We start from the raw sequence: 16,358 nt of genomic DNA, 5'->3' as shown, positions 1-16,358 counted from the left end.
TCCTGCTGGCTGCTGCTGTGGTGATACATTGCAATAATATGCCAGTGATGATATTCCAGTAATAAATGATGGTAATATAGCATCAGATCATCATCACTCCAGAGATGTACTATTGCAATACATCATCAGGCAATGGAGTTTAAGCATTAGTGGAAGAGGCAAACATCAATATACATATACTGAACACGGTGTATGACATAATGTGCCGTATGCACTGTCTATCTGTGTTCAGGAATAACTGTATATAAAATATATATTGCATATATGGGTTTTTCTTACTCATGTGAATACTTAAAATCTAAAGGGAATGTGAGCGTTCAGACAATCATAGAATAGAATCATAGAATCATTTAGGTTGGAAAAGACCCCTAAGACCATCGAGTGACGGAGTTCCTTGGGAATCGGGTCTCCAGATTTCCACCACCCTGCATTGCAATTTGAATGTGTTGGGTGATTATCTCTCATAGTATTTATATACCCAAATGATATGTAGAGCCTTGGCATGACAGGTCAGGGTCAGCAGGCTTTCGATTTAATTTGCAACTGCTTCTCAGCTTGTTCCTAAGATGATGTTTACTGCTGGAGGGCTCTCAAACTATTTTGTGAGTACCAACCAACTCGTTCTGCAATAATGGTATAATATTACACCTGATACGCATGCAGATGGACCAAGTAATTGGATGGAAAAATTGAAGGTATTTCTCATTTCTTATTCCTTATTTCTTTCATTTGGCAGCTGTCTTCACTGGAAGCTTATATGGATGTAAGGCATCACAGCGGTGACATTTTCACTCAAGTCTTCTCAGATGACATAATTCATAGATTAATATCCAGTGAAATTTCCTGAAGAACTGATGCATCCTAGCTCCCAGACAGTGAGTTTGGGGAGTCACACTGAGTCACCTGCTTATAAGTAGGTTTAAAAAGAAGGGAAGGTTTTACTTTGGAAGCCGAAGTAGCAATACAAAGATGTTAGAGTTAAGGGAAGAGACCCCTTTTTAGTTAGTAAAGTGCAGTTTCAGAGCTTCAGCTTTGATGACTACAGACCAGAGGATTAAGCTATGCACTTTAAAGATTTTTCTTAGCCTTTCTGATACTGAATTTCTCCAGAGGAATTCAGTACCAGCCAGCTCTGTGATCAATAAATATGCTATTGATGGAAAATGAGGGAAGGACTTAAAGAATCATTAAAGGTCAGCTAATTTGTCCCTAAAGCTCATATGCTCAGCATCTGTTTACTACTTAAGAGTCACAGACTGAGACAGTGAAATTCACCTGGGGAAGAGGTTTGATTTTTGTATGGCTGGCTGAAATTTGTATCTCCTAACACTGAAGAATATTAATTTCTAGGAGCTGGTGTGAGCAGCTTCTGCATGAGCAATCAAATTAGTCACTTATGCTTCCACTGTTCTTTGATGTAAAGCAAGTAAGATCGTTCTATTTAAGTTCAAATAAAAAACCCCAAGCCAAGTAAAGCATCACTCACAAAGCTTGGAGCACTGCAGTTTCATCACCCAAAATGCCACTACTGTAAATTTGGTTCAGCTACAAAGATTGCGTGTTTTAGTACATTATAAATAAACTTTTTAGGATACTATTGCAAGAGTCAATGCCGCATGCCGGGGAAAAAAGCAATTAGAAGAAAAGAAAGTTAGGAGAGGTGAGGATCTCCAAGTGTAATATACATGTTGTAACCCAACAGAGCATCCAGAGCCACAGGGGCACAAATGCGTTTCCTGCTGGGCTTGAAACATTCTGCCTGCTTTATTAACTTCCAGTAGTGATAGTGGAGCTATAGCCTCAGTTAGAAAAAATATCCACCTTTAATATAAAGATTCCTCATGATGAAAACTATCACAACCTTCATTAAATTGTTCCTCTGCTTAGGAAGTTTCACTGTTAGCAACTTGAAATACAGTATGTCTGGAATAGACAGAATTTTGGTTGTTTAAAGTGGAGGCAATTTGGGTTCTACTGTAGATTTCCTTGTACAGCAGAGGTTCCTGCTTTCTGGTGGCTTTTACCATTCCAGTTACCTACTTTATGGCCAAGTTATTGTGTATCTTTCTATTCTGTTTGGCCTTTTAGTACACCTATTGATTTATTTTCTTTCAAACTAAGTTCATAGTTTTATTTTGTCATCTGTATAGCAATGTTTTACTGAAGCTTGAGTATATTTATTAAATGCTCTTCCTGTATCAACCAGGTTAATGACCTAAGATTACAGTTACTTCAAGCAGATACATTTTCCATACTTTGTTGATCAGCACTAACAGCAGCATGCACCTTTCAGTCTCTGTTAATTGAATTAAATATGAGCTTTTCCTTTGTTTTCCCATGCTGATGTCAGCCTGACAACCTCTGTTACCTCAGCCATTTTGCCCATACTTTTTGATGAACTAACAAGGAGCTAGCATTCTTTAAGTTTTCTGGAATTCTCCCCTGTCCACAAGTTGCTGAAAAATCAACATTAGCTGCCAAAAAAGCTCCTCAGCCAGCTGTTTTAAGATTCCTTGATGCAAATTACCCAGAACTTCTGATTTAAGTATGTCTAACTATAGTAGCTGTTGATTAATATCCTCTTTAGTTACAGTAGGAATAGAAAGTATATTGCCATCATCATATAACAAATAAATCATCTTTTTTCCCCAGTTCAGAACAGACATCTTTATTGAATTCTCTTGCATTGTTACTAAATTTTAAAAAAGTATGGTTTTTGTTTTGGAACAGACCTATTGGTTTGTTTCAAGTTTGGGGTTTTTTTCCCCACTCCAGAAATGTTTTGCTAAAGCTGTTCCCTTATTAATGTTCTCAGCTACACGTTTTTGTTTTTCATGTCAATTTTCTATCCTCTATCTGTCAAATTTGTATTTTTCCTCCTTATCGGTAAGACTTACTTTTATGGCTGCATTCACTTCCTTCCTGCTGCAGAGGTTTTTGATTTATTATGCTGAGCTTATTCTGGTGTGTTTTTACACAGATACAACCTTCTTTTTCCTGTTACAATAGGATATTCTTTAGTTCTTACAAAGCTCTTATATTTTTCTGCCTTATTTCCTTCATCTAGTTGATTTTGCTCATAATGAGTTTTGGCTTTATAAAGCCAACTTAAGGCACCACTGTATACTGTATTGCTTCAAACTTCATTTTGCTTGCATATAGCAACATTAGTTGAATTATTATCGCTTGTGTGTCAATGATGAAGCCAAGACTGGTCCTTTATGTAAGTATTTTCCCTTTATTCAGGAGTGTAACAAAGATAAGCAAAAATCACACATAAAACTCATTCATCCACTCCTGACACTGAAGCCTTCCTTTCTGGTAAAGGCTCCTCATCTTTCCTGCAGGAAAGACCTGGATGCTGACTTAAACCAGGAGAAATGCCAGCCTCACCAGAGGAGTTTTATAGCTCCCTGTACGATATAGCAACTCACTCCAGCTGGGCCCAGGCACAAATTCCCCCTCTCTCCTCCTTCCCCCATGGCAGGGTGCCCTGGCAGTCCCTGAAATGAGGACAGGCAGCTGCGAGGTGTCCTTTGCCAAGGCGACGAGCATTAACCCTCTTCTTATCACCCGGCTGGTGGGGTCTGTAGGACTTGTGAGGGAATCATCAGACCCTGTGGGCTCTGCCCTGAAGTTGCTTGGCATCAAGGGGAAGCTCTACCCAGTGAATTCAGTGCTGGGCTGGCTTCAAGCCTGTGCTAATGTTGGAGGTAAAGGATCAGAGCGTGACTTCTTAATAGGCTGCATTCTGCAAGCTTCTTTGCAGCAGTCCTGTTCACTCAGCTGCTGGCTGAGAAAATAAGCCGCTTTAGTGTTTGTGTCTATGTGGAGCAGGTTTGGGCTGCTCGCTGTTTCAGTTTGAGGGAGAGAACGAGCTGATATTCCCGCTGCGCCCTCTCCTTAAAGCCCAATGTTATGCTCTCAAAACAATACCCCTATTTAGTTTGTTTCCCTGGCCTAAAATGTCTGCATGCTGTTTTCCTCACTTGCACTTTTGTTTGAATCTTTACTCATAGCTGCTGTAATTAAAAATGGTTAATGTGCAACTGCTTTGCTAGGTGGTTAACAGATCCAATTAGGGCTGAGTTCAGTATCTGTTATATTGCTTTGCAGAGGACCAAAACCAGCTTACATCTTAACTTCAAACCTGATTAAAGAACAAAAATCTTTCAGAAGTTCTTTCCCAGTGTATAACCTCAGTCTCTGAAAGTCCTTGGATTTGCGTGTGTCTCTTCAGCAGCTGAACAGCAATGCAAGCAAGCGAAATAGCCAGCAAAGGCAAAGTGCTCTTGCAGAGGGACTGTGTGGTAACTCCACTGCAAGCCGTCCAAGTCATGCAGTCTGCCGTGCTGTGGCATTTCTGTGGTCGCATCACTAGCCCCTTCCAGCCCACGCTGGGTTTAACGAACACAGGCTTTGTGGCAGTGTGCTGTGGCTCCAGCGATCTTTAAAGCCGCCCATGAGTCACAACGTGGCCCAGCTCTGTGCTGACCGCTGTGCCAGTGCAGGACGCTGTGGCTGCTGGAGCTGGAGCGGGTGCTGACAGCGGGGGACTGTTGTGGGCTCGCTCTGTGTGGCTGAAATTTCCCATCCCACACGCAGTCTGAAGTCAGGCTGTGCATCCAAATGTGATTGATGGCATGATATGTCAAATGCATTAACATAGCTGCTCTTCCCCCTCTTCATCCAGAAAAAGAAACAAAGAATTCTTTCAATTTTGTAGCCTAGGCTATAGGCTTAAATACTATATATACACACAAATTTTCAACATGTGTTATCATATTTTATAAAACCATGGCAAAGAAAATATGTGGAATGCTTGCCAGATTCCTCCCCCTCAGTCCTGCTCCTGCCACTAGGCACCTAGTGTAGAGGCACCTAGTGTAGAGCTAGGGATATTCCCTCCCAACATGTAGGTTTTGACAGTAGTGTGCTTTTGTGATTGCAAGCAAGCCATAAAAAAAAAAAGTTACAGCAAATTAATAAGTCTCCTCTGCTGAATATGTTATTTCTATTAAAATTTTAAAAGAGTTTGAAGTGACAGTGAATGTGGTCTTATTTTAGAATGGTTTCCATAACACTACACAACAGTTGCCAATGGCATTTATGCTTTCTCGTACATACACACACAGCTATTTAGCTGACAACAGTGTTTAAGCCATTAAACAAGATAATATTGCAACTGTTATGCAATGGTAAAGCTCACTCTTGAAAGAAGCATTTGATATTTTAAGCTGAAAGTCGACATTTGTTCCATATTCATTTATATTTTCTTTATTAGAAATGTATAATTTAATGTAATATTCAAGGCCCTTAGGGTATACACTCTGTTACCTATAAAACATTCATGCACATTGAACACTTTTTTTGGTGCCAGTTCTTGGCTTTGTACATCTGCTATACAATACTGAGTGTTCTAACTAACAACATGCCTTAATTGAGTTTAGGTGTTTGAGTCATTTATTTAAATTTAGTAGTGTGAATAATTTATTTCAATTTACATTTTAATTATTTTACCCACTTTTTTGGGAGTAACCTCATTTTCTTGCTTCTAAAAAAATAATCGGCATATGTTTACTGCAGCAACATTCACACTTACTAAATTCTCAGAGAAGTTTAGTTCCAAACTGAGAAATACTGATGAATTATTCATATGTCAGGCATTATCTGGAATTAAATTAGGATGTCCAGATCTAAAAGAAACCTGACCTTCTAATACCCAACAGTCCTTAAAGCTCCCTAAGGATTGTTCATCTGCCATGGCAAGTTGGACTAAGCTCCATTTAAGTATGGCAAAATATGAATATTTCTGCAGTCAGTGTGGGTTTATATGTTTCTATTTATTATCTGTAATTGAACAGTTTGTTGGGACATCACGCATGGCATGGAGTTCCTTGTGCTCTTTGCCCAGGAATATTTATAGCCCAAAGGAAACTGTTGTGTTTTTTTATGTTGTATTCATTTACTTTGAAAAAATTGACTAAACAAGGCTATTTCTTTCCCATGTAACTAACAGAAAGTGAAGGTCTGCGATAGGCATTCCATTTCCAGCTGGTGCTCATTGTATTTAGGGGCCTCACAAGTAAGGAAATGGTTACATACCCGTATGTACAAGCATCTAACCTGTGGCACCCTCAGAATTTCCCCAGTGTGCCCAGAGCTCAGCTCAGTTTACACAAGCTGCAGTGTGTGTGTTGGTTGTGCATTTGCTGGGACAACTGCAAGGAAGTCCAAGCTCAAAGGGCTTATGTCCACAGAAATCAGTGGGGACTTTGGTGAGAAACCAGCAACAATTTAGAAAACATTATTTATTTATTCACTGACAACAAAAGCTAATTTTTTGTTGCTGAAAAATCTGCTTTCTTTAAAGGTGGGCCTGAAAAACATAGGCACAGAAAAATAGACCAGCCTAAAGAAGTGCCAAACTGATTGAAAGTCTTGAGTTTGCGGTGCCAAGCCGGTAGTGTTGCCTGCCCCATGTCAAGGATCGCTAGGGCACACAGGTTGCCTGATCTGCTGCCCTCTCTGAGTCCCGCTGTGCTGAGGTGAGCACAGATGTCCTACCCCTGAGCCAGTGTCATGCCAGTGTCATTTCCTTGCAGTATGTGGGAAACTTGGAAAGCAGCTGATTTTGTTTGCAGAGTTCTGTAAGACTTTAAAGGCTTCTGCTCATATCTGAAATATAAGCCCTGAGCAGTTATTATCAAGCACCCATAGGCAGGCATGGGTTTACCTTGTTCACTTGCTGTTTCCTGGGCATTAGCCACAGACCTTGTTCTTGCAACCACACATGTCAATAGTTTAACTCAGTTCACTATTTGCGTGGCGCAGTATTCAGGAATCATCAGTTTAACCCTTGAAGTGCTGCTGCTGTTTTAACTACTGTTCCCCCTCTGCACATGGAGATGACTCAAACTTGTTCATCCGGGGCACAGCTTGGTAATTTGTTCACGAAAGAGCATCTGTAACGGTTGTCTCCAATTCTTTCATGGGTTTCTAGTGCACTCAGCCTCAGGGTCTAACTGACTCCTAATGTTAAGACGTATGGTATGATCTAATTTTAGAGGAGCTTAGGATCTAAGAAAATTATCTAACATCTGAATCCAGCTCTTACAGAACATCTCTCTCAGTGGAAGCTGCCTGTATAGGTTTCAAAGTGTTAACAGGAGAAACACTGTCCCCATTTTATAGACACTTGTTAGTGACTGAGATGGCTAAAATAGTTTTATATAACCAGCAAAAGATGCCTTCAACAAAGGGCAGTGAAAACCACTCAGCGTTAAATATGTGAGGATTTTTCTTTAGCGGTAAAGTCAATTTGTGACAGTTTGACATCAGTCCTGTGTGCAGGCATGCATATACACGTGCACCTTTGGTTTTTTAGTTGTCTTTTTATGATCTTCTCTGAATACAATGTGAATATAAGCAAAAATATATGCATTGGTTTCAGCCTGAATGTCTTTGTTCCTTGGATTTCTATGTATACATATATATATTATTCAGCACTGCCTTTTTTTACTCATGCACACCTTTTCACACACAGAAGTGCACCCTGAGATGTCATGACCTCCCTTTCCTGTCGATCTATAGCTACATAAATGTTTCTCTAGGTAAATAAATTTTACCACATTTTACTTTAAAATGTAATTTTTTTTCAAATTCACTTTTACTGCTAAATATAGCACATAATGGCCCATCCATAAATGAACACCTTGAGAATGGAAAATGGTAAGCTAGAAATATTTTTCACAGTAAAAATCTTTAGCATTTAGCTACCACAAACTACATGCATATCTTTGTTTTGAGTATCAATTGAGATGCTATTCAAAATAGTGCTTTTTTTTCAGCTGTAAAAAAAAAATACGAGCTGAGCACAAGTTGGGTCTAGAGGAGTCTGCAGAGCAGCAGTGATCTAGTGGGTTGTGATTCAGGTGCAGTGACAACTATCTTAGCTGAAACTATGAACTGCAGCTTTCCAGAGCTAAAAGCACAATCTGCAGTGTCAACCAAAGAAGCGGTGGTGCTGCTGAGAGCTGTACTACATGGGACTCCTCTGCTGACCAGGCAGCTGCCCCGGAGGGGACACAAAATTCATTTTGAAGTCAGCAAGTTCTCTGCTTGGGAAAGGTTTGCCGTTAGTTGTTGTGGGGTGCAATGAATGCTCAGGCTGTTTTCTCTGCATCACAGTCTGCAAATTCCAGCTGAAAGAACTGATTAGTTCAGCAGATGGTTAAATACCTTGTTGAACCAGAGCCACATCTGATCCCTACACATGGGGAAATAACTTGGGGAATGATTATGACAAGCACGAGGCCATGGACTTCTGAGAAGCGAGGTGCCCCAGAGCCAGGTGCAGCGGTGATGGAGACAGTGCCAGCCCGCACACATGGCTGCTGCGAGATGGGAGCCCCGGTTGGGGCTGAGGCACGCAGTTGCCCCAGGCACTGCAAGGAGGCAGCCGGGCATGGGGAGAAGAGCCCCGCAGGGGACTTCAGTGTGTAAAGGGTGGAAGGTCCATCTGAGCTGCTTTGGCACCAGCAAGCGGCAGAGCAGGAGTATCCTGAGAGGCATCACACCACAAAATGAGCTATAGGGACCACGAGCTGCTGCAAATTCATGGTATTTATTACAGAATCTACTCCACAGTCACCTTTAAATGTTTATTCCTCAAGCCACATGCTCTCTAACAAAGGCAGCTTTTCACTCAGACCCGTACAAACCCCTGTCCTAAACCACTCTGATCACAATACTTTGTAGATTTTGTAGGGATGATGGTGTACAGAGTGAAGCTACAGGTGAGCTGCGGTTAATATGCGATATACACAGCTTTCCATATTACAAACCTGCATGTATCCTGCAAGTAGGAGGATTGAAATAGTTTTTGGACAACATGACCTCTGTTTTGAAGGTCACAAGCAAAAGACAAAGACCTTCCTGAAAGCTAGACAGGACTTTTTGCAGATGACAAGGAGTAATTTCTATAAGAAAAAATACCATCTTTGAGCAAGGAGCTTAATAAAAACTATAAGTAGAAGGTAGAAAAACAGCATCAGTTGTTGGGGAAAAAAAAACAAACCCTTGTTTCACACAATAGATTTATGAATACTTTTTTATATAGTGTTCTAAATTTTTAGACATGTTGTGGACAACTCTGAGATTAGTTCTTTGTCCTATTGTACTTACTATCCAATACTGCACATATGCAAGAAATGAGCAAGTGCTAAGACTTTGAGTGACAGACATAACTGTGAAAATGGTTTTGGCCTTGTTTGGCTGTGAATGGCTTTTCAGGTGCAGATTTATTTGAAAAAGGGACCAATATGAGAAGGATGTCTTCTTGTTTGATGGCTCTGAACCTACCCCCTCTCCTCACCTTCTTTATGCTAAAGGCACAGTAGATATGCTGGGAGAAGGATCATGCCATACTTTAAGCCTCCACTGTTGGAAACAGGATATTAAATCCTTGGCAATAAAGCAGGTTCTGCTTGTTGTTCAGTAACCTTGTAGCCTTCAGCTCTGCTCTAAAATCTTACAGGAGCCAAGTACCCAAGCAGGAATCAATGATTTGTATCAGAGAGGAAGGAGGATATTAAAGATACGCTGGAGGAAACAAAAAAAATTGAAAAGCTAGCCTTGGAGCAGCCAAATGGGTAGAGACCCATCAGTTCAACTTCTAACCCTCATTACTTGTCCCTTCCCATTGCTGAATTTAATCTTCTTTTTACATAATTCTTGCCAGCCCCTCCTCTGGCACTGCAAGCTGGCTTTTTAACTTGATTAGTGGCTTTTGTGCACAGCCTCTACTGGGCGGGGAGTTGAGGCTGGGGAGTGAGATGAGGCAGTTGGGGAAATAGCGCTGCTTTTCCATCTGGGCTCCAGCAGGCCTGTGTGGATGAAACCTATCAATCATGTGAAAAAGATTTCTTAGCACTGCTAGAGCTGAGGAAAGCATATGTTTCTTCTCACCTTTGTTATTAGTCCACCCCCTTACTTCAGGGCTGCGTGCTCATTAGCAGCCACTTCTTTGTAATGCCCAGGAGGAGCTTTGCTGCTGATCTGGATGGGAGAGAAGGTAGTAGCAGGCGAGGGGCCGTGAGTGAAGCCACGCTGAGACGCTGAGCTGCTGCTCCCTGGCGACTGCCGGTGCTGGTGTCCGCAGGTGTCTTGGGTGGTGCTGGCAGTGCCGGGCAGGGAGCACAGCGCTACAGGAGCAGCACCCGAGGGGGGCTTGACACTGTGGGTTGCATATTCCCCTCTGGCTCAGCTGCCAGCTACTTCTAACAGCCCTTCTCTGCCTCACCTATTCCTTCCTCATCGTTCTATAGAAAACTTCGACTTCTGTTACACTTGCAATACCCAGAGAGCTGTCCCTGCAGAATGAGCTCCGCCCCTTGGCCCCTGCTTTTCATGTAATGGTGAAGCCTGTAGTGTGGGTGTGGACGATGGTCTGTTAGCTCTCATTGTACATAGCATCCCAGCGGGCTTGGAGATCAGTCCTTGTACAGACAGAGCATTTCTCTTTTGCAGGGGCACAGTTCTCTGTAGATAAGGGAACCTGCTTGCACAGGGACTGCCCTTCGAGCAGCCAGGCAAAGCAGGGACTTGGACGCCTGCTGGATCTGTCAGGTGTATTTGGCAAGTGCAGAAGTCCAGCATGTGAATACAGGAACCGAAGTGCCTTTCCTGTCCCCCTGAAGGAGGAGGCAGTCAGGCTTCAGGGCTGCCAGGTGTGCCTGGTGCAGCCGCTCAGGCAGCAGGGAGAGCCGAGGTGAAGGGCAGTGGGGCTCAGGCCCTGGGCGCTGTGATGAGCTGCTCCAGATGCAGGACTGCAAGCCAAAGAAGTGTGCATGTGTTTTTCTTTTCCTCTGACGTACACAATTCATTGGTAAGCCTTCAGAGGGTTCTCACTGTTCACAAATTCTGGGTCAGGGAAAAATTACCCTGTTTTTTTCTGAATGCAGTGGATCATGTGGGGGAAACAAGTTGGTCTAGAGGATATTCAGCCCTGATGCCTTGCTGGAAAGACAGAGGAAACCAAGCTGAGAGACTGCAATTCCAAACTGGAAGAACGAAAAGGTCCAGGACCTCATACTTGGTCTCTGAGAGCTCACAGGCAACAGCTGTGACAACACTGACCCATGGTGATTTGGGGATTGCCATTATGCAGGAGGGTAAAAAGGACTGAATCTGGTCCCAGTTACTGCAGTGCAAATCGAACGTCCTGTTAAATCTGACCTGTTCTTCAGCTGTAGTGAAGAACAAATGGGAGCACATCAATCCTCCACGTGTGGCCACCCTTCCAGCTCATGACTGGATCCGCCGGGTTAAGCTGCTCCCCAGCCCCTCTGCAGCTGAAGGGCCATCAGAGGGCCCTTGTGTGATGGTGGCTTATTCTGCTGTTTGAAACAGAGAATGTCTTTCACCTTGCCTCTTAATTTTGATTTGGAATGACTACTCATTCTCGTGTATCATTGTAAAAGTGATCTGCAATGCTAGATTCATTCCAATTAAATACAAGCTTCCAGATTAGTCCAAGTGTAATATAAGAATCATTAACTAATTCAGAGCATTCACTTTCTCCTGGCCCTAGCAGAAGACTGCGAGAGAGGCTTAGTGCTTTCAAATCACTCCACTGTGTGCTCTTATTAAATGCCACAGTTTTCAGCCTCATATTGCATTATTACCATTGTTGTCCTTTAGGCATTGATGTTAATGCGACTGAAAGAGCTTAATGAGCATGTGCCTTGAATAAGCTCTTTATACACCTTATAAAATAATTACTCACATTTTATTGAAAACTCCATAGGCCAAGCTCACAGAAGCAGTCAGGGGTGCCAGTTTAATACGATACGGTACACTGCTTTACTCAAATAAGGCCTGATCCTACAAAAGTTCACCTTCATTGCTACAAAGGACAGCAGACACACCTGCCGCTGCTGAGCACTGGGCTGCAGGATACCTGTCATTCTCCATCCTGAAACACTGAGGAAAGGCAACTGAATTTAAGGATTGCAGAATACCCTCTCAGACTGGAAGTGGTGTTGTATGGCAAGAAAAATAGGATCTGGGTTCTAACAGCACAAAGACACGTGATCTCTGATGAAAAGTAACTAACTTAACTTGTTGATAGCATGTTAAGCATTCTTTAAATAGTGCTCAAAACTAGAAAGCTCCTTTTTCCTGGCTTGTTCCCATACAGCACAGATCAAAATTGTTGGCCTATTAAAGAAAGAAAGATATTCACAAGGGAATGACTTGCAGTGTCTTATGGGATGCAATGTGGTCTCTGCCTTTAGCAACACACAGCAGTGGCAGCTCTTATAAGGGCTATAGAAAGTTCTTGAATAGGAATGAATGACAAAGGTCCTATTGAGTCTGTGAGGGGATAAGTTTCTCATCATGTAAGCGTTTTGTGTTTGTCTGAGGAAAATGGCTACATGATTCATGGCAGGTGAATTGTTTGTAATATACCTCATTGGAAAATTAAAATTTTGGTATTTATTTTTCATCTTTAAGTAAAAATCTTCCACATCTATCGAGGAAATATTCTTCGAGCCTGAACAAAATAAAAGAAGGAAGTCCAAAGGAGATATACTCTCATAACATGCTTTGACTGTTACGAAACATCATTTTCTGTATGAAATTAAAACCCTTGTGAAAACTTTTTCGATCAATATCAGTGACAGTTTTTGATTATTATAATTTATATTGCAAAAATGCTTAAGGATCTCATCATTTCAAAAAACAGACCCTTCAACAAAATGTGCTTTTTTTTACTAACAACGGGCCTATGAAAAAGCCTCTCAAAATATTTACTAAACGTGTGCAAGCCTCAGACCCCTCAAGGACCAATGCGTCAGTGAAGCTCCTTTCTATCTGTGTCTCTCAAGAGAGAGAGTCTGCAACTACTGATGAGATTTGAGCTGCAGCAGACTGGACCAAAAAAAAAAGGGCAACCTTCAGCATCCGGATCCTAAACTCCTTTGTGGGCAAACTGCTGAATTTTCTGTTAACACAAAGTCAATGCAAAAAATCATGGGACGCCTAGGGAAGGTGAAAGTCTGGCATATTTTTTCTCTGCCTTATGGTTTCTGAGTTGTTACGGTAGAATAGTGTCATGTTTTCCAATTTTTCTTTTGCAACTGTGGAGGTTAAAACTGTGTTTTAAAATGTCATATGCATGAATAATTATCAATTTCCTACTATTCTGATGGTATTTCCAGGCTCCTATCCACGGCTGCTCATTCCTACCCAACCAACCACAGCTTCTGAACCCTCAGCTAAGGAAGACACCCCCCACATATAATTGCTTTAGCTCTTGGCACAAGAGTGGTGGGATGAGGGGCAGGGAACAGGAAGAACTTCCCAGAATGGATCAGCATCAAGCAGAATGCAAAGTTTTTTAGCCTGTGGAGCATGAACGTAGGAGGTTTCACTCATCCCTCTTCTGCAGCATGTTATGGGATCATCACAATTCACTGCAGGCTTCTCCCCAGCCATGGTGCTGCAGTTGTCAGGAGGAATCCACCTCCGATTCCTGATTTAGTAACTAAACTAACGGCTTAGTTACATGTCTCACAGCAATTAGTAGTTGTGCCTACAAGGTAAAATAAATGACTTCTTCATCAGAGAAAGTGGCAAGAAGTTAAGAAGGTGAAAAAAAAGGCGGCTGTTGTTTGAGCAAAGCAAAGCAAGCCAGAAGCATGTCCCAGGTTTAATCCCTACATTTTACAACAGGGAGCCAAAACAAACCAAAGGAGGATACTGAGGTTGTCGCCCATCTGCTCCATGTCTGTACAGAGGGACATCTGCCATGGGCAATCACACGGGGACGACCAGGGTAGAACTTCGTATGTGCTCGGTTAAACAGTGAACTCTGAAGCCAGCGTCTCCGATGTGGTCCTTGTGTGTATTCAGTGGCAGTGGCAGGGGTTAAACACGCATGTCTGTCTGCAGGTTATAATCAGGAGCTCTATGACATCATTTCATTAGGCAGCTGTGAGGTAAATGTACAGTGTAATCCAGTATAACACAATCATCATCACATTTTGATTCCCCTGCCCATCACCTTCCACATTTATCTTCAGAGACCTCTTGATGAAACAGCTGCTTAGATTTAATTAAAAACCAGCATTATATAAACAAGTTTTTTTGTTTTGTGCACTGAACGGGATATTCGTCTTCAAAAGCTTTTCTGCCAGTGTTGGCCTTGCTGCCCCTTGACTTGTCTTTACTCCAATTACCACTCCAGTTTAGCTGATTAATTTGTAGCCACTGGCAAACATGCACAGTTGGCAGGACATCATTCCGTTTCAGTGACAAGCACTATAAAAAGATCATTATTTTCATTAGCATAAATAACTGCATGTTGATAGAACTCTGGTTTCTGAAAATAGGTTAAAGTCTTAACTGTCTTTATTCATTACCCAGATATAATTGGAAGTAAAATTATTACATAAGTGAACAATAAGCTATCAGTGTATAATGCTTAATGACTGCACTCAGTCCAGTAACAGTCTGGCAAGGTTTTTTTTCTTAAAATGAGACATTTTAATGTAAGTGTCTGTATAGGCACACACCAATTTTTTACAAAACTATACATATTTGATGGTATATAAGAAGAATCAGTGGAAAAAAGAATCACGTGTCAAATAAAGATGTTTTCTACTGCATAGCTTCAATTTTCATAGGGCATATGAATATTATTTTTCCAGTCACTGTCCCAGGTTGGATGCTTTGAAAGCTTCTCTGGCTGCAGCCTTCTAGTTAATCATATTCCTAATATGGGAATGTTTTTCCTTTACCGGGTTTTTAAGAGTTAATATTGCATAACTGGTCCTTTGAGATTAAAGGCTTCATCTTCTCTTTAATTTTTTTTTTTTCTGCCATGCTGACTGGTGGCAGTTTTATGCTAGCTTGGGAATGCAACACCTGAGCCACACTGGTTATAGCACTACCTGTGCTTGCAAAGCGATTGTCCCCAGTGGGACCCTGCTCTGTGATGATACCGCATACATGCCAGGACAGCAACGACAATAAAAGAAACCAGCAATAATAAAAAATGGTGTTTGAAAGGTAGATGTTTCGCGAGTTTTAGACCCTCACTGGTAGCTTAGCAGGTCTTCAGATGAAGAAGTGTATCAATACACAGGATGTGACCATCTAGATGTTTTTTTTTTAACCCACTACCCTAAAGAGAAAGTTTGAAATGAGATTTCTGCTTTCAGCTTTTATGGAGAACTTGGTTTTATTTCACTTGGAACACTTTACAAAGTTTATATATATACCTTCTGTATAGATATACCTTCTGATGCTGTAAGAAGAGCCCTGTTTATGTAGCAACGGTCTAGGGTAAACTCCAGCGAGTGTCAGACAAGCATGACTTTTAGTCACTATACTGCCGATGGTCAGGATTCAGAGAGGAACAGCCCTTGAAAGATACCACTGTTGTTTTTTTACCTCACTGGCTACTGATAGGAAGTATTAGTGGTAAAATAAAGTTTCCTTTGTATTATATAATGAAACAAAATAATGGCTACTGCAAGATTGAAAAATGAGAGAGGCTACCTTTACTTTGCTGCCATCAGGAAGCCTTGCCACTGCTTTGAAACGTTGCCCAGAACATTTTTGTGCCCAGCTTGTATCTCCATCTATGTCAGAAGTTGACTTTGAAAATTAGCTGGTTTATAAAACAGAGAAGAGCCAAGGGTAATGAGTATGAGCGCAAATGATTGCCTCAGTATTGAATATTGTCCAGGAAAAAAATGTAGAGGAGTGAAGGGTGGCAACAAGATTTGGACTCCAACAAACCCCTGACATGCACTGGATCCCCACAGGTACCGGATGGCAGCTCCTTGCACCCAGCCCCAACCTCCCAGGATGAGCCCTGCCCTCCTCCCCCAGCCCCACATTACTCCTCGGGCTGGATGGGGACCTATGGGGAAAGCTGAAGAACCTGTTATGTTGTCAGAGGATAACCAAACTGAAAATGTCTTGCAAAATGCTGTGTAATTGCTGAAATTTCACACCCAAAGTGGGATGCAGGTGAGAGGAAGGTGGAACATCTGGCAGCACTGGTGAACACCCTGTTTGGGAATGGAAAAATATGATCAGATGCTAAAATGGATTTTTTCCTTTTGAAATCACTCTTGTCAAATGCTTATTTTGCAACAAATTATATAGCTCATAAAACTTAAAAAAAAAGCCCTGAAACAAGCTTTTATTTTGTCAAAAAAGGAAAAAAAACCCCACACAGCAATGGAGTTTTTTCGGGTTTTGCTTGTACTTAGAACAAGTGCCCCAAATTAAAGCACATCAAGCCACAGTATCTGTCTCTGCATGCCACGAATCCTGTA

Source organism: Phaethon lepturus, unplaced genomic scaffold (genome assembly GCF_000687285.1).
Source record: "Phaethon lepturus isolate BGI_N335 unplaced genomic scaffold, ASM68728v1 scaffold5675, whole genome shotgun sequence".
NCBI classification, from domain to species: Eukaryota; Metazoa; Chordata; class Aves; order Phaethontiformes; family Phaethontidae; genus Phaethon; species Phaethon lepturus.
Note: the sequence above shows the minus strand (reverse complement) of the source record.